This window comes from Pipistrellus kuhlii, unplaced genomic scaffold (assembly GCF_014108245.1).
Source record: "Pipistrellus kuhlii isolate mPipKuh1 unplaced genomic scaffold, mPipKuh1.p scaffold_m20_p_29, whole genome shotgun sequence".
In the NCBI taxonomy this organism is placed as follows: Eukaryota; Metazoa; Chordata; class Mammalia; order Chiroptera; family Vespertilionidae; genus Pipistrellus; species Pipistrellus kuhlii.
Window position 1 is genome coordinate 714,348 of NW_023425528.1, and position 18,414 is coordinate 732,761.

General features: G+C 39.6%; 1 protein-coding gene across 1 annotated transcript in view; it reads left to right on the forward strand.

Annotated features, from left to right (window-relative positions):
• The first annotated feature begins 3,212 nt into the window (after positions 1-3,212).
• IL13RA2 (interleukin 13 receptor subunit alpha 2) overlaps positions 3,213-18,414 on the forward strand; it is a 96,039-nt gene continuing 80,837 nt past the window's right edge. Inside the window, exons 1-2 of the mRNA XM_036454454.2 lie at positions 3,213-3,410; positions 3,706-3,759. The gene's annotated coding sequence lies outside the window, so the exon portion shown is untranslated. The remainder of the gene's footprint in view (positions 3,411-3,705; positions 3,760-18,414) is intronic.

Genomic DNA, 18,414 nt, shown 5'->3' on the forward strand with positions numbered 1-18,414 from the left:
TGAAATAAAGCCTCCTATGTGTCCATTCTGATATATTTTTTTTCAGTGTTGAACTTGCAATTGCAATCGCATTTGTTGACTCATGGTTGCTTGAGAGCTTCACCTTCTTTATTTCTGTTTATAACCACAACTATTGGTGCTTCTCAAATAGGGAGAAGGAAGATTCTCACCAGGAATCTGTCTTTTCAGGTACTCTGCTGCTGTCTTTATCAAGTAGCTCTGCAGTATTTGCCTGGACTTTGTCTTGTACCGGTAATCCTGGAAAAAACTTTCTGTGAGAAATCACCTAGATGGTACTTGTTAAATTTGAATTTCAACAATTAACTACACAATTTACTTTAAGGCACTGCAGCTCATCCTGTCATCTCCCTTCAGGATCTCTTCTCATGGGATAATGTCATACCAAATAGTACTATCATGTCCAACAAAACATATCTGTGATGTCTCTTTTCTGAGAAAAATAAAAACCAGCACGTCAAAACCTGAGAAAGCTTTGCTACAATAAGGATGGCCCAACACTTAAAGAACCTGCCCCACCTGGGTCCTGATCCTGGTGCTTGCAGTTGCGTCCATGCTTCTGTTCAATTTGTTTTCTTCACCGAGATTGTCTTTCTCTCTCTTTCCTTGAAGGAAAATTTTATTAATTAGCCAAGATTGAGGTTTCAGAGAAATATTCCGATCCATTATATATAGGTGTGTGACACAGATAACTGTCTCTTCAGTTGACAGGTCTTCAGCTAAGGAGGAGCTGAACTAAAGGGACCATCATATTTGAAGAGCTTCATTTGCAGCAGGATTTTATTTAGATGCCAAGATTCTCTTCCCCAACTAATTTATACATTTAGGACATATTTATTAAGCATTTAATGTGCCTCAGTTACTGTTTTAGGTATCTGGGCATTATCAGTGAACAAAATAGACAAAAATGCCGGCTGTTAGAGCTTACAACCAAGAAGACGGAAATGGGCAATGAATGATAAAATAACCAACTCATTAACTAGGAAATACATGCTTTGAAAAACATAGTGGGGAGAAGGAGGTACTAATATATGGTGACACAATAACATTTGACTTATACATTTCTTGTAACATAGAAACTCACATCTGAAACTATATGATCATATTAACCAATGTCATCCCAATAAAATTAATTTAAAAAAGGGGGAAATAAAATTCTCAGAAATATAGAAAAAATAAAAAATATAGAGATGGTGTGTTATGTGGTGATGATGGTGGTGATGGTGGGGTTGGTATAGTTTGCAATCTTATACAGTAGGTCCTCGGGTTACACCAGAGATCTGTTCCTATGGCACCATATAATGTGATTTTCATGGTAAGTCAGAACCTACCTACATACGCACCTATGTCACTTACATGGAGCACATATACAGCAGTAAGGAAGTGAAATGGTAAAAAATATTTAAAAGAAAGATAACAATCCCTGACCATTTCTTGTGGTAAATAAATAATAAAAAAAAAAACATAAAGCACATATGTACATACATCAAAATGATGGAACCTTTTTTTTTATATATATAAATAAATGGGAGATGGCGATGTAACCACAAAACAATGTACATCAAGTCTGACATAAACTAAGGACTGCCTGTATAATAAAAGCCTAATGTGCTAAGTGTCCTGTTGACCAGTTGTCTGTTCAGCCAATGAAAGTGTAATATGCTAATGATATGCTAAGGCTGCTCAACCACTCGCTATGACCTGCACTGACCAACAGGGGAAGACAATGGATCAGTCAACCAGTTGCTATGATATGCACTGACCAGCAGGGGCCAGATGCTCCAACTCATAGGTTAGCTTGCTGCTGGGGTCTGGCCCATCGGGATTGGGAGAGAAGAGCCAGACATGCCCTGGAGCCCTTCTACAGTCCCTCCCTGGCTGGCTAACATTTCCCATTCCTCCTTGGCCCCATCATGCACTGGTGGGGTCCCTCGGCCTGGCCTGCACCCTCTCACAACCCAGGACCCCTTGGGGGATGTCAAGGTGCAGGCCAGGCCGAGGGACCCCATTGGTGTACTGGACCTTTAGTTCTAAATAATATAGCCATGATGTAGGTCTTATTGAGAAGGAGACATTTGAGAGCCCAAAGGACTAAGTCAGTTACTGAACCAGACTGATCTTTTAGGTCCCCTCAAATCTCACTAAAGAAGTGATGCTTATTCTGCCTATGTCTAGAGTTGGTCCCAATTGTAAGCCATGTCAGGGTTAAACCCAGAGGGCAACTGTTCTTTTCTCTGCTGAGAGCCTGATTTAGCATTATAAGGCAGATGCTTTGGAGAGGCTTTAGTTTTTGTGCTATTGCATAATATATAGAAAGCTTTTATATTGGCAGGACCGTCATACACTCCAAAAGTTTAAATTTCAAATATATAACATATGGCAATTAGACCATAAAAATGCACCTTGAGATGTACTGTGAAATTCTCCAAAGAATTTAACTTCATAAAATGATGTGGTCTGGAAATGAATATGAGTGCTCAGCCAGAATATTTCTTTGGTGACATAAGAACCAGGGGTAGCCAAGAACCAAATTAAACACTCCAGATTTCTGGCTTCCTCTCAGGAGTCTAAACATTTGTTTCCTGAGAAATACCACTAGAATAATTTCTTGGCCTCTGGACAAGGATACAGCAAAGCTAAACTGTATTGCCCTAACTTAATTTATGAGCTGGAGTCAGGACTTAATTTAAATATATATATATATATATATATATATATATATATATATATATATATATATATATATATATATTGCACTGTGGTAAATACAGTCTTATTTTGGATATTCTGGGCAATATTGCTCAATATTATTGTGGGAGATAAATTTTTAAGGAAGGAACAGATTTACAGACCCTCATGGAAATTATAAATACAGTCTCATGAGTTTTAGAGGGCAAAACATGAATAGAGAAACTCAAATCCAGGATAACCTTAACAGAAGCCTGAAGCCAGGCATTTGCCTGCAGAAACAGGATAGGTCATAGGGGATGAGATGTACTCTGAGAGGAATGTGGCAGGAACGGTATTCATTAAACCCAGAAGAAGAGAAGCCTGAGGGATAATTTAATAATTATTTTAAAATATCAATGACTCAGATGGAGAGGATAGTCAACAAATGGTCTCTTTCTTCTTAGATGATTCAATAGACGTAAGAGAGGCCATGGGAGATTTTGCTTAGACTGAACTGGGAATCTTGATTGTGAAACACTGGACGTGGTTCCTGAGGAAAGTCCTGAGGACTCTTCTTACTAGAGAGGCTTATAAATAAGAGAAAGTCTCATTCATCTGTCATGGGTAGAGTGTGGAAGCAAGACCTAGCAACTCTAAGGTTTCTTCTGCAGTACTACACTTACTGTGCCAGGTCTTTTGGAATCATTTTGTCTTTGCATAAGGTTGGAGTAGACTGGCATGATTTGTATTTAAGCTATTGGTTAAGTGATATTTGAAATATACATATACCTTCTGTAAACAAATTATAAACTTTAGTAATTTCCTCTCATTTTCAAACATGTCATGAGTCTGAATAATTTCTTAGTATATCTTCTTTTACTTCGTTACTTTCTTTTTGTGAAAGAAAACAGCATTTATTTGAATAATGTTCATAAATATTGTCAGAAAGTTATGACTTTTAATGTTCTTTTCCTATAATTTTATTTGCTTTTAACCTATATTACTCCCCTTACATAGGACTTGTAGAGACAATTCAGAAGAAGTGGCCGAATCTCACACGCATTTGCAAAGGTAAGCTTTAATTTTCTTAAAATTTATAATGAAATTATATAAAATAAATGTATTTGTAATAAATCAAATTTAATCTTAAAGTATATTTGGAGAACAATTACAGTAGGATATGACTTTGAAGGTCATAAAACTTATTTTACTGTTGAGAAAATTGAGGTTCTGAGAAAAGAACGTTTGTATCTAATATAACAATGGTAGCATTAGGACCAAAACTCAGGTCCCCTAATTCACAGTCTAGTGCTCTTTACAACACACTTCACTAAATCTTTCTCTGGGTGGTTATTGTCAGGTGAGGTGGCATGAGCATCTGCATGTGTGCTAGAACTAAAAATCTATTGGTCCATAGAAGTGTGACAGCCATATGAAAGTGTTAGATGACTCAGAAGAGTGTGCTCTTTAAAGTAAAGGGACACAGGAAAGGTAACATGGCAAAGTGAAACTCATACAGAAGATATTTCCTGACTTTAGAGATGAACAATTTTCAGGGGACTCTTCTAGAATAAGGGGTGAGGAGAACAAGGAGAGATACTAATTTACCATGCATGAAAATATAATCAAATGGTTGATATCATGGAAATTTGACTTACATTAAATATTATGCTTTTTAAAAAAATATGTTTTATTGATTTTAAAGATAGAGGAGAGGAAGAGAAAGAAACATCAATTGGTTGCCTCCTGCACACACCCTGATCAGGTGTTAAACCTGTAAAGTGGGTATGCGTCCTGACAGGGAATAGAACCAGAAACCTTCAATGGCTCATATCAAATACTAGAGGCCTGGTGCATGGATTCGTGCACCAGTGGGGTCCCTTAGCTTGGCTTGTGCCCTCTCACAATCCAGGACTCCTCAGGGGATGTAGGACTGCTGGTTTCAGCCTGATCTCCGCAGGCCAGGCTGTGGGACCCCACCAGTGCACTAATCCATGCCCGAGGCCTCTAGTATGCACATAAGATCTTCGGTTAATCTCTTCCCACCCCCTCTCTTCTTCCCTTTGAGATTCATCTGTCTGTTCCATGTTTCCATGCCTGTGTGTTGAGCATCTGCCCCCTGGTGGTGAGTGCACATCATAGCTACCAGTCGAATGGTTGAATGGTTGGACACTTAGCATATTAGCCTTTTATATAAAGATTATAGATGGTAGTTAAGAAATTAAATGTGTTCCATCAAACCTTATGAAAAGTTTTCACAACAATTACATTTTTCACAGCTACTGAATTTTTTTCTAAGGTGCTCATAGTAAGCAGTATCCATGTAGCCTGGAATTAGAGTCTATCTATGTCATTAGGTATTTGAGTGACATAGAAAATGAGAATTGTCAAGCAGTGTGGCACTCTAAAAGACTTATGGTAATGTGGAAGGCCAATATTACTGAAACATTAAATGAAAGAAAAGGTAGATAGCCCAATTTACACACAATCAACCAATATTGTTTTAAACAAAAATCATGTTTCCTGGACCCACCTCAAGTTCTGCCTTGAGGAGAGGAAATATATTTTAATCCATTTTTGAGCTCTTGGAGTCTGACACACAACACATATCCAGTGGAGCCAGAGAGGATGGGTCAGAGGGAGCAATCATGTGAGTCAGAACTTGACTTATCTGGGATGGCAGAGCTTGAGGAAATAGCATTAATAGGAACTCATATTGGGTTGATTGTGGTGGATGAAATAAAGGGAGAGAATAAGGATATCTTATCTGGATTGAGCAACTAGATAGCAGTCCATACTCTGACATCTGAAACACAGGAGGAGGATCAGTTCTAGGTGGCAGAGGAAGATGATGCATTCAGATTTGGACATGTTGAGTTTGACTTGTCTGTGAGACATTCAGGTGAAATTTTTTTTTTAGCAAACAATTTAATGTAATGGAGTTCAGTGAGTAGTATGCATTTTTCCTTTTTTGCCTCTTCCAAATGCCCTTAGAGACCATCCTCAAACATTTAGCCCTTGATCCCATACTGCCCTAGACTCACCCTTTATTTTCACTTTCTTCTACTTCTCAAAGGCAGATATTGTATATCCACCTGTACTTTATACAATGTTTACTGACTTGTGGGTATATGAGTGAGGACTTTGTAAAGGCTTTTGAAGACTTGCATTTGGCCATCTCACCATTGAGGTCATTCGGGGGGGGGGGGGGGGGATGACATGGTATTACTTATTAAAAGGTGCAAAGGATATTTAAGTGTTTATAAATAGTTAAAATATCACAAGACAGGTTTATATGTGTGACAAATTTTACTTTAAAGATTAGTAGAATATTTTCCATTACTCTCTTTTCCAAATTTAGGTTTTTCAACCTTTAGCAAGAAGTGGGAAAGATAACTGCTTTTCTATATTGGCTTTTTTACAATTCTTTATCCTACCTTCTGGGTCCTTGAGATTCTGCATCATAGTCTGAAATATGAAATTAATAAACCAGGGAAGGGATCAATCAGGTCATTGTTATTTAATGTTTGGGGACTCACAATTATCTGTGAATGTGGTATCCTGAATCACTCTCTGCTTCATTTTTGCCAAAGGAGGAACCTCTATTATATCAACAATGGAATATATGTGGGATTTCTGTTAAGCATTTACAGTGAATAGTAACTCTTAAAAAACTGCAGGAGTCTTAGGCACATTTGTCATGTGGAAATGAGGTCTTTGATGGTGTAGTAATTTTCACTTTCCCATCTCCCCTTTTGATATTTGCTCATGATGTTTACCCTCCTTTTTCCAAGACTTTTTAAATTTCATTTTTGCATACATCCATGTATTCACAAATTTATTTCTTATACATCAATAAAATTTATCAGTCTTAGTCTCTGTACTTTGCAAGATACCTAATGTAATAATTAGTCATATTGTGCAAATGTGAAAGACAAACACTTACCTGCTTATTTCCCACACTGACCTCTTAAGTACTATATGGAAATATTGAAGGTTTTTTTTTTTTATCTCTACATATTTGTGGGTTTCTTTACTTCCTCTTTGCAGTTGATTTCTAATGTTAAAGCATTGTGGTCAGAGATTGTGCTTGGTATAATTTCAGTCTTCTTGAATTTGTTGAGCTTAGTTTTGTGACCCAACATATGGCCTATCCTTGAGAATGTTCCACGTGCACTGAAGAAGAGTGTATACTTTATATTTTGGGATAAAAGGCTAAATGTCAATTATGTCCATTTGGTATAATGTGTCATTTAAGGCTGAATCTTATTTTTTAATATTTTTAAAATTAATTTCAGAGAGGAAGGGAGAAGAGAGAGATAGAAACATCAATGATGAGAGAGAATCATTGATTGGCCGCCTCTTCCATGCCCCACACTGGGGATTGAACCTGAAATCCAGGCATCAGGAATCAAACCCAGGACCTCTTGGTCATGGGATGACACTCAATCTACTGCACCACACCAGCTGGACAAGACTGATACTTCTTTATTGATTTTCTGTTTAGATCTTCTATTTAGAGCTGTCAATGGAGTATTAAGGTCCCTAACTATGATTGTGTTTTTGTCAGGTTCTCCCTTTAGTTCTGTAAGTAGTTGCTTTATATATTTTGATACTGTTTGGTTGGGTGCATATATATTAAAAGGTGTTATGTCTTCTTGATGTAATGTCCCCTTTATCATCATAAAATGTCCATCTTTGTCTCTTGTTACCTTGAAATCTATTTTGTCAGAAATAAGTATGGCTACACATTCTTTTCTGTGAATATTATTTGCCTGAATCATTACTACCCTTCCACTTTGAGTCTAACTTTGTCTTTGAAGCTTAGATATGCAGTCTGAAGGAAGCATATGATTGGGTTTCATTTTTTATCCAATCTGCTACTCTGTGCCCTTTTATTGGTGAGCTCAGTCCATTTACATTTAGGATAATTATTGATGTATGAGGATTTTCTATAGCCATTTTATCTTTTTAAAATATATTTTTATTTATCTCAAAGAGGAAGGAAGATGGAGAGAGAGATAGAAACATCAATGATGAAAGAAAATCATTGATTGGCTGCTTCCTGTACGCCCCCTATTGGGCATCAAGCCCACAACCTAAGCATGTGCCGTTGACCAGAATGGAACCAGGGACCCTTCATTTAGTAGGCCAACACCCTATCCACTGAGCCAAACCAGCTAGGGCTCTTATTTTCTTTTTGTAGCTTTGTGCCTCCATTGTGGTTCTTTTCCTTTGTGTTTCTGTCTGTTGTTTTTGTTTGGTGGTATTCGGTATTTTTCTTTTCTTTTCTTTTTTAAAGCTATATGTCCTGGTTTTGGAATTTTTAAAAATATTTTTTTTATTGTTCAGGTTATTACAATTGTTCCTCTTTTTTGCCTTATAGCTACCCTCCACCCAGTTCCCACCCCACCCTCTGCCCTTACCTCCCCCACCCTACTGTCCTCATCCATAAGTGTACGATTTTTGTCCAATCTCTTCCCAAATCCCCACAACCCTTTCCCCCCAAGAATTGTCAGTCCACTCTCTTTCTATGCCCCTGATTCTATTATATTCACCAGTTTATTCTGTTCATCAGATTTTTTTATTTACTTGATTTTTAGATTCACTTGTTGATAGTTATGTATATGTTGTTCATAATTTTTACCTTTACCTTTTTTCCCTTCTTCCTCTTCTTAAAGAATACCCTTCAGCATTTTAAATAATACTGGTTTGGCAGTCATGAACTACTTTAGCTTTTTCTTATCTGTGAAGCTCTTTATCTGCCCTTCAATTTTGAATGATAACTTTGCTGGGTAGAGTAATCTTGGTTGTAGGTTCTTGCTACACATCACTTTGAACATTTCTTGCCACTGCCCCCTTCTGGCCTGCATAGTTTCTGTTGAGAAATCAGCTGACAATCGTATGGGTGGTCCCTTGTAGGTAATTAACTGTTTTTCTCTTGCTGCTTTTAATATTCTCTCTTTGTCTTTTGCTCTTGGCATTTTAATTATGATGTGTCTTGGTGTAGTCCTCTTTGGATTCCTTTTGCTTGGGGTTCTCTGTGCTTCCTGGGCTTGTAAGTCTATTTCTTTCACCAGGTGGGGGAAAGTTTCCAGTCATTATTTCTTCAAATAGGTTTTCAGTATCTTGGTCTCTCTCCTCTTCTGGCACCCCCATAATTCTGATGTTGGTACACTTGAAGTTGTCCTAGAGCACATGTGTCAAACACAAGGCCCGCGGGCCAAATCCGTCCCGCCAGGCCTTGCAATGTGGCCCGTACTGCGCTGTCATCACTGCACTCCGCTGGGTTTCCATCACAATGACAGTTTATGACTATTCAGTAAACCATTCGGCCCGCGATTTAGGCTGGATTTTAGATTTTGGCCCCTTCTCTGATTGAGTTCGACACCCCTATCCTAGAGGCTTCTTACTTTATCTTCAACTTTTTGGGTTCTTTTTTCTTTTTGCTTTTCTGGTTGGGTATTTTTTGCTTCTCTGTATTTCAAATCTTTGATTTGATACTTGCAATCCTGTAGTCTGCTGTTAGATCTCTGTATACTTTTTTATTTCAGTAAGTGTATGCTTAAATTCTAGTTGGTCATTTTTTATATCCTCGAGGGTCTCACTAAATTTATCAGCCTTTTCTAGGATATTCTTGAAAAACTTATAACCGTGATTTTGAACTCTATATCCAGTCATTTGCTGTCCTCCATTTCTTTCATTTGTGACCTGTTTCTTTGTCTCCACATTTTCACTGCTTCCCTGTGTTGATAGAGTGGCTTTGTGTGCTAGGTGTCCTATAAGGCCCAGTGGCTCAGCCTCCCCAGTTACCTGAGGTGGACACTCCTGGTGCACTCCTTTGTGGGCTGTGTGCACAGTCTTGTTGTAGTTAAGCCTTGATTGTTTTTGGTATCACTGGGAGGAATTGACCTTCAGGCCAACTGGCTGTGAGGATCAACTGTGTCTACGCTGGGAGAACTTCTGTGCTGGAAACACCCTTATGAGACAAGACTTGCAAAACCCTCTGTGCTCATCTTGGATGGGGTGGAATCTCAGGGCAGAGCAGACAGCATTGGTTTCCCATCAGCCCCTGTGTCTCAGTGTCCTGTGGTAATCACTGGAAGCACCATTGAGAGAAAGCTGCCATAGATTTCTGCCTGCTACAAAACAGTCCAGTTTCTCTCCAAATGAGTCTGGGTCCTCAAAGTCTTGCCCGGAACTGGAGTTCAGAGCAATTGGGAGCTTCTGTCTCCCTCCCTATTGAGAAAGCCCACCACGTACTCAGGTACCAGACCTTTCTACACACGTACTTCCATACCTCTGCCTTCTGCATTTCCTCTCAGTCTCAATGTGCTTTTCTCATTCCTTACAGTCCAGTTTCTTCCCATATGAATCTGGGTCCCCCGATTATCACTCAGAACTGGAGGTGAGAGCAGTCAGGAGCTTTTGTCTCCCTCATGATTGAGAAAGCCAGCTGTGTACTCAGTTGCCAGCCTTCTCCATGAGCGCACCTCTGTACCTCTGCCTTCAGCAGTTCCTCTGAGTATCAGTGTACTTTTCTCTTTCCTCACAGTCCAGTTTCTCCCCATATGAGTCTGGTTCCCCAGAGTCTCACCCAGACCTGGAGTTCAGAGCAATCTGGAGTTTTTTCCTCCCTTCCTATTGAGAAAACCAGCCATGTACTTAGTTGCCAGCCCTCTCCACATGTGTGCCTCCATACCTTTGCCTTCTGCAGTTTCTCTGAGTCTCAGTGTGCTTTTCTCTTTCCTTCTAGTTGTAGAATTTCCACTCAGCCAGCCTTGCTGTGGTTCTAGATGATGTTTGTTTTGTCTTTTAGTTGTAGTTCTGTCTGTAAAATTCTTTATTTCTCCTTTATACTTGAAGTATAACTCTGTTGGATATATTATTCTTTGCTGGTAATGTTTCTCTTCCAATAATTTGAATATTTGGTTCCACAATCTTCTAGCTTGTAGAATTTCTTCTGAGAATTTCTATGATAACTTAATGAGCTTTCCTTTATAGATTACTTTCTTCTTTTTCCTGGCGGCCTTGAGAATTCTTGATTTGTTATTATTTTTTGACAGTCTTAAAACAATGTGTCTTGGAGAAGGCCTCTTTGGATTGAGAGAGCTAGTTGTTCTGTTTGCTTCTTGGATTCGGGAATCTAGCTCTTTCCTTAGGTTTGATAAGTTCTCATCAATTATTTGAATAGGCTCTTTGTTCCCTTCTTCTCCTTTCCTTCTGGTATGCCTGTTATTCTTAAATTGCTCTTTCTGTGAAGTCAGATAGTTCTCATAGAGTTCTTTCTTTCTTTCTTTCTTTCTTTCTTTCTTTCTTTCTTTCTTTCTTTCTTTCTTTCTTTCTTTCTTTCTGCTCAAGTCTTTCTCTTTTTCCTTCTGTGTCATTTCTAGATTTCTATCTTTAATACAGCTAATTCTATTATCCATCTGGTCAGCTCTATTTCCTGTGCTCACTAGTTCATTCTTGATGTCTTTTAAGCTCTTCATATCCAGAATTTCTTATTTTGAAGTTTTAATCTCTTTGGTAAATTACTCATTTTGTTCACTAATTTGTTTAATTAAATCTTCTGTCAGTATATTATTACATCTCCTTGTGTATTTCCAGAATGCCAATCTTGAATTCTCTGTCATTTATATCACATATATCCATGGGTTCCAGTTTGCTTTCTGGAAATTTTTAATTTTCTTTCTGAACTACTTTGCTACGTTAGTTATTTATGGTGTTTGTTGAATTCTTTCACTTTCTAGGCTACTATGTATGAGTGGCACCTCTCTAACAGATTAATATGAAGGGGTATTTCTATTATTTTCCAGTAAGTGGTGTTGAATCACAAGTTTTTAGCTCTGTGAAATCCCAATGCTGACCCTGCCATCTCTGGCTGCAACCAGTGTAGCCATGATGTGTGGGATTCGGTTGATTGGGGGAACCTGGTCACCTTCTTTGTTTTGATCTTCTGGTAATGGCAACCTTGGGCCTCCATGGTGTCATCCTTGCACCCCAACCCAGGACCAGTCACAGAGCACAACCTTTGCTCTGGGGGTTGGGGGAGATGGATAGTGATGCTGTGGTACCAGATCTCAGGTTTGCAGATAATGTGCTCTGCAACTTGACACCAAGTGTGAAGAGAGGCAAGCTCTTGGTCTATAGGGTGGCAGAGCTTCATGAGTTTGTTTCTATGTCTAAATTGCTGATGTCCCTAACAACTGAGGCAGCACCCTAGAGCTGTGTCCTTTCCCAGAACTCTGGACTCAGCTGCAGCACATACTGCTCATTCTTGCAGAGATGCCCATTGTGTATCTTTGCTCCTCCTAGCTGAAGGGAGAACTCACCATAACTGGCTTGATCCTCTCTCCAGGGGGAACCCTGCCATCATGAGCTCCCTGCTGAGGACTGTGTCCCTGGCTAGTGTCAGCCCTTACTCACCTTTGTCATTTGATCCTAGTTGCTGATCTTTAGATGCTTCAATGCACAAATCTCTCAGATCTGACTGCGCTTTGAGCAGGAAATTATCTGTTGAGTTATAGCTGTTTAAATAGTTGAAACTTCAAGGGGAGAGACCAAGGGGACCTCACACACTGACATTTCTCTGACTGACTGAATTTCTCAATGAGTTTTTAGAAAAGAATGATTCCTGCTTTGGGAACATATCTCAAAGGAGTGATGCCAGTATTGACACTTGTAACCCCAGTAAGTGACAAGGGATAAATCTTGGCATGTAAACAGACAGAACTTTACTCATTTACTAGACACCTGGTGCATGAAGTTTGTGCATGGGGAGTGTGTCCCTCTGCCCAGCCTGCACCCTCTCCAATCTGGGAACCCTCAAGGGATGTCCAATTGCCCATTTTAACCCAATTTTGGTAGGATTGGGCCAAAATGGGCAGTCGGACATCTCTCTCACAATCCAGGACTGTTGGCTCCCAACGGCTTGCCTGCCTGCCTTCCTGATTGCCCTTAACTGCTTCTTCCTGCCATCCTGATCACACCCTAACCATTCCCCTGCCAGCCTGATTGATGCCTAACTGCTCTCCTGCCAGCCTGTTTGCCCCTAACTGCCCTCCCCTACAGGCCTGGTTCTCCGCGCCCCCCCCAGCTGCTCTCCCCTGGAGGCCTGGATCCCCCCTAACTGCCCTTCCCTGCAGGCCCGGTCATGCCCAACTCCCTTCTCTGCTGGCCTGGTCACCCCTAACTTCCCTCCCCTGCAGGCTTGATCACCCACAACTGCCCTCCCTTGCAGGCCTTGTGCCTCCCAACTGCCCTCCCATGCTAGCCATCTTATGACAGTCATCTTGTGTCCACATGGGGGCAATCATCTTTGACCACATAGGGGCAGCCATCTTGTGTGTTGGAGTGACATTCAATTTACGTATTACTATTTTATTAGACAGGATAGAGGCCTGGTGCATGGGTGGGGGACAGCTGGTTTGCCCTGAAGGGTGTCCCGGATCAAGGTGGGGGTGCCCTTGGGTGTGGGGTGGCCTAGGCGAGGGACCTGTAGCAGTTTGAAGGCTGGCCATGTGCCCCTGCTACCCAAACAGAGTCCCTGATATCTGGGATTTATTTATCTTCTATAATTGAAACTGTGTAGCCTTGAGTGGAGCCAAGCCTCCTGCTTACTCCCTGGCTGCACCCACTTTTGTTGGGATTTATTTATCTTCTATAACTGAAACTTTGTAGCCTTGAGTGAAGGCCAAAGTAGGACAGGTTGCGTGGAAAGCTTGGCTTCCTCTATTTCCAGGGGCAATTCAAGCCTCCTGCTCTCTCTACCTCTATGGCTGTCACCATTTTTGTTGGAATTTATTTGTCTTCTATAATTGAAACTTTGTAGCCTTGAGTGGAGGTCTGGGCCTGTCAGGGTGTGAAAAAAGCTTGGCTTCCTTCATTGCTGGGAAAACCCAAGCCTCCTACTCATTCCGTGGGCACAGCCATCTTGGTTGGGGTTAATTTGCATACACACTCTGATTGCCTGGTGGGTGTGACTTGTGGGTGTATCAGAGGTATGGTCAATTTGCATATTACACTTTTATTAGATAAGATTATTTTTATTTTTATTTATTTAATTTTATTTTTTAAATAAATTTTATTGCTCAGATTATTAGAATTGTTTCTCCTTTTAGCCCCCATAGCTCTCTTCCACCCAGTACCTGCCCCACCCTCTGCCCTTACCTCCCCCCCTCACCATTGTCCTCATCTATAGGTGTAGGATTTTAATTCAGTCTCTTCCTGCACCCCCACACCCCTTTCCCCCTGATAATTATCAATGCACTCCCTTACTTTACCCCTGTTTCTATTATATTCACCAGTTTATTCTGTTCCTCAGATTTTTAATTCACTTCTGGCCTGCATAGTTTATGTTGAGAAATCAGCTGATAGTCGTATGGGTGCTCCCTTATAGGTAACCAACTGCTTTTCTCTTGCTGCTTTTAATATTCTCTCTTTGTCTTTTGCTCTTGGAATTTTAATTATGATGTGTCTTGGTGTGATCCTCTTTGGATTCCTCTTGTTTGGGGTTCTGACGCTTCCTGTACTTGTAAGTCTATTTCTTTCACCAGGTGGGGGAAGTTTTCTGATATTATTTCTTCAAATATGTTTTCAGTATCTTGCACTCTCTCTTCTTTTGGCACCCCCATACTTCTGATGTTGGTATGCTTGAAGTTGTCCCAGAGGCTCCTTATACTATCTTCAACTTTCTAGATTCTCTTTTCTTCTTGTTTCTCCAGAGGAGTGTCTTTTGGCTCTTAGTATTCCAAATCTTTGACCTGATTTTTGTGTTCCCCTATTCTGCTGTTGGATCTCTGCATAATATTTTACATTTTAGTCAGTTTATGTTTAATTTTTAGTTGGGTCTCATTAAATTTATCAGCCTTTTCTATGAAATTATTGAAAAACCTTGTAACTGTGGTTTTGAACTCTATATCCTCCATCTTTTTCGTTTGAGATCTATTTCCTTGTCTCGGCATTTTCACTGCTTCCCAGAGTTAGTAGGATGGCTTTGTGTGTTTGCTGTCCTATATGGCCCAGTGGGTCAGCCTCCCCAGTTACCTGAGGTAGACACTCTTGGTGCTCCCCTTTGTGGACTGCGTGTGCAGCCTTGTTGTAGTTAAGCCTTGATTGTTGTTGGTATTCCTGGGAGGAATTGACCTTCATCCCAATTGGATATGAGTATCAGTTGTGTCTACTCTTGGATACCTTCTATATTGGAGACAGTCTTATAGGATCAGACTTCTAAAATTGCAAAAACCTCTTTGCTTAGCTTGATGGGGTGGAGTCTCAGGGCTGAGCTGACAGTCTTGGCTTCCAGTCAGCCCTGCCCTTGTGTGCTTGCCTGAGTTTCTACCTGACCTCTGTCTTCCATGGCTCCCCTGACTTTCTGCCTGACCATCCCAGATTCCCTGTGCAAGAAAGTGGGTGCCCCAGGGACTCGCCTGGAATTGGGTTGGGTCTCTGTAGTCTGAAGTTTAGCTCTTTGTGTGCACTCACTCGCGTGTGACTGTAGACCCTGCCCACTATGGCTCCCAGCTACCCCAGTCTCCCAGTCTCTGAGTCTCTGGGTGCCTTTCTCTATAGTTCAGACTCCACCCATATGAGCCTGGGTCCACATGTTTTCAGCCAGGGTTGGGATTCAGTACAGTTGGAAAGGGTGCAGTGTAATCAAGGACTTCCTTTCCCCTCCCACCAGCTAGGCATTCAGCCGCAATTCCTCTCTGCGTGCATGCAAGTCACCCTACTTCAGCACTTTCCTGCTCCCAATCTGATCCGTGAGCCTCTCTCCTTCTTTCTAGTTGTAGATTTCCCACTCTACCAGCTTTCCTGTGTTTTTGGATGATGTTCGTTGTGATTTTAGTTGTTGTTTTGAAATTGTTGTGTGAGACGGCAGCTTAGGTGCTTACCTAGGCCACCATCTTGGTTCCTCCTCCAATAATACTATTATATTTTTAAAATATATTTTAATTGATGTCAGAGAGGAAGGGAGAGGCAGAGAGATATAGAAATGCCAATGATGAGATGGAATCATTGATTGGCTGCCTCCTGTACCCCCCTTCTGGGGAGAAAGCCTGCCACCTAGGCATGTGCCCTGAAAGGAATCAAACTATGACCTTCTGGTTCATAGATCGATGCTCTTTCCCTGAGCCATACTGGCCAGAATACCTAACATATTTTTCCTGTTTATTTTTTTATGGTCTATCTCCATTACTGGAATGTAAGTTCAATGAGTGTAAGAATTTGTCTGTTTTTTTTCGTAGTTGTATCCCAATAACCTAGCACAGAACTCAATAACTATTTGTTGAATAAATAAAAGACTTAATGAATGAATCACTCAATGGCAGTAACCTAGGGAGAATGTAGGTCATAGTCTGAGGAAAAAAATAAAACATTTTTCAGAGATATGCTGCCAATATAAAATATAGCTCATAAGATCACCTCAGTATTAGTGAAAGAGATCCAGCAGTTCTCTTTTCAGGACATATAGGCACTTTAAAGGCAAATGATAATATGTGAATATGATCCATGAAATCTGTGATTTTATTCTAAATCAAATGTAAAGTTTGACAGGTGAGATGGTTTTGAAACCTGATTTGGTAATCCATTTAGCATTTTAAAACCTATATATCACTAATGGAATGACAACTTGAGAAAATTAATGTGTATTGTTGATCTTTATTTTTCCTGAAAATCTGGTGTGCTCTGGCTCTTAGGATTTTCTGTTGGTTGCCCAGTCTCCATCTGGGACTTAGCTTCCTAATTTTATTAAGGCTCAATTCAAAGACACACATGTGTACACTCTGGTTTCCTATTACTAGTTCATTAACAAGTTCGTCATGTGTTTGTTCCTGTCTCAGCATTTTCAAGAAACAAATTGGGAAAGATCACTATGTTATTGTAAAATTCAGTGTGATTGTTTCTTTGAGCTGTTTTAATTGGCGAACTATTTATAATGCAATTAGATGTAAAAGAGAACAAATGAGAGAGTTGTTCTGTAAATTGTATTTTTGGAAAATAATGTAGGTAGAAAAAACCATTAAGTAGAAAAGGTTATATCTGGAGAAGAGCCTAGTATGTTTCAATGAATTTATGGAGAAAAGGCTTTTACCATACTTCATCATTTATTTTTAAAGGATTAAAATAAATTAAAGTTATTATTACTAAATAGTAGTGTGGGAGAGTGCAAATTGATTCTTATATAGGTTATTACTAATTAAATTACCTGATTAGACCATCTCTCAGTTCAGGACCTTGGTTTCCTTGGCTCTAAAAAGAAGATATTATATTAGAGTGCTTAGATTTGTTTCAGCCTCACCAGTTTAAGATTCTGTGAACATGATTCTTTCTGATCTTTTAGAGTAGGAGTATCAGTTCTCATGCTATGATCAATAAACATTAATATTTATCTTGATAACTGTTGAATCTAGATAATGGGTAAATGCAATTTCATTGTACTATTTTGACTTTTATGTATGTTTCAATTTTCTCCAACAATAATGAATTTATAAATTAATTAATAAATGCTTGACAATAGATAATATACTACATTCAAACTGATCTTGTGAAGTCTATTTCATGTCTATGCTGTTTTCTTCCATTGTCCTCTGAATCAGTTACACAAAATAGCATTCCCTCTTATGATTTTGCATTTACACTGCCATTATGCATTCCAAAGCAGTTTTCTTCCATTTTTAGGTAACCATGCCAAGATTCAGACAAGATTAACAAATTTCCCAATATATATCATAGTACAGATTTTCAAGGTGAAGGTATTTATTGCTCAGGAAGCTATCAAACTTTTCTTACAAACATGATATAATTTATATTGATTTGGCAACTCACAACATGTAATTTAGATTAGATTAAGAGTTCAACTTTGCTTTTAAATGTAAATTGCACAGAATTGAAGATGGCTGCTGTCAGGAAGGTAGACTATAAGATAGTTATGAGTGAAAAGACAAAGGGAGAGTGTGTGGTCACACAGGGAGTGTTTGTTGGTGAGTTGAGGGACAGCTATACAGCCCCAACTCCTTCAGGGTTCCCCCCCCCAGAGTGACTGGCTTGGATGCAGAGACCACACCATCTAGAAGGAAAAGTGGATGTTTCAGGAGCCTGAAAAGCCCAGGAAATCTACAACTATGGCACCCACCAAACACCTGCAAACCCGAGAACACCAGTCCCCAAGTGGCGCAAGCACATGGATTCAGAAGAGCTCTACACTCCACAGTAAGGTCAGATTTTGCCTGGAATAAGGAGAGAGAGAACTACATAACCAGACATGTGGAGAAGAGAAAACATGGGGAGACAAAGAAACAACCCACATATGAAAGAAAAGCAGGCATCACCAGAAAAGAAAGTAAACAAAATGGAGGCAAGCAACCTGTCAGAGAAAGAATTCAGAGAAATTGTCATAAGGTGGATGAAAAGAATGGAAGACAAATTCTTCTATATGTGTGAGAACCAAGAAGAAATGAAGAAGAATCAAGAAGAAATGAAAAATTACATTGCTGCTGTAAAGAACTCAATAGAAAGCATCAAGAGTAGTCTATAATAGAAGAAGCAGAGGACCACATGAGTGAAATAGATGACAAGGTGGGACAAAATACTCAATTAGAGCAGCTTCTAGAAAACAAACAAACAAACAAAAAATACCTAAAAGCAGGAGGAGACCTTAAGGGAACTTTGGGACAACATAAAAAAAAAAAAAAAAAAAAAAAAAAAAAAAAAAAAAAAAAAAAA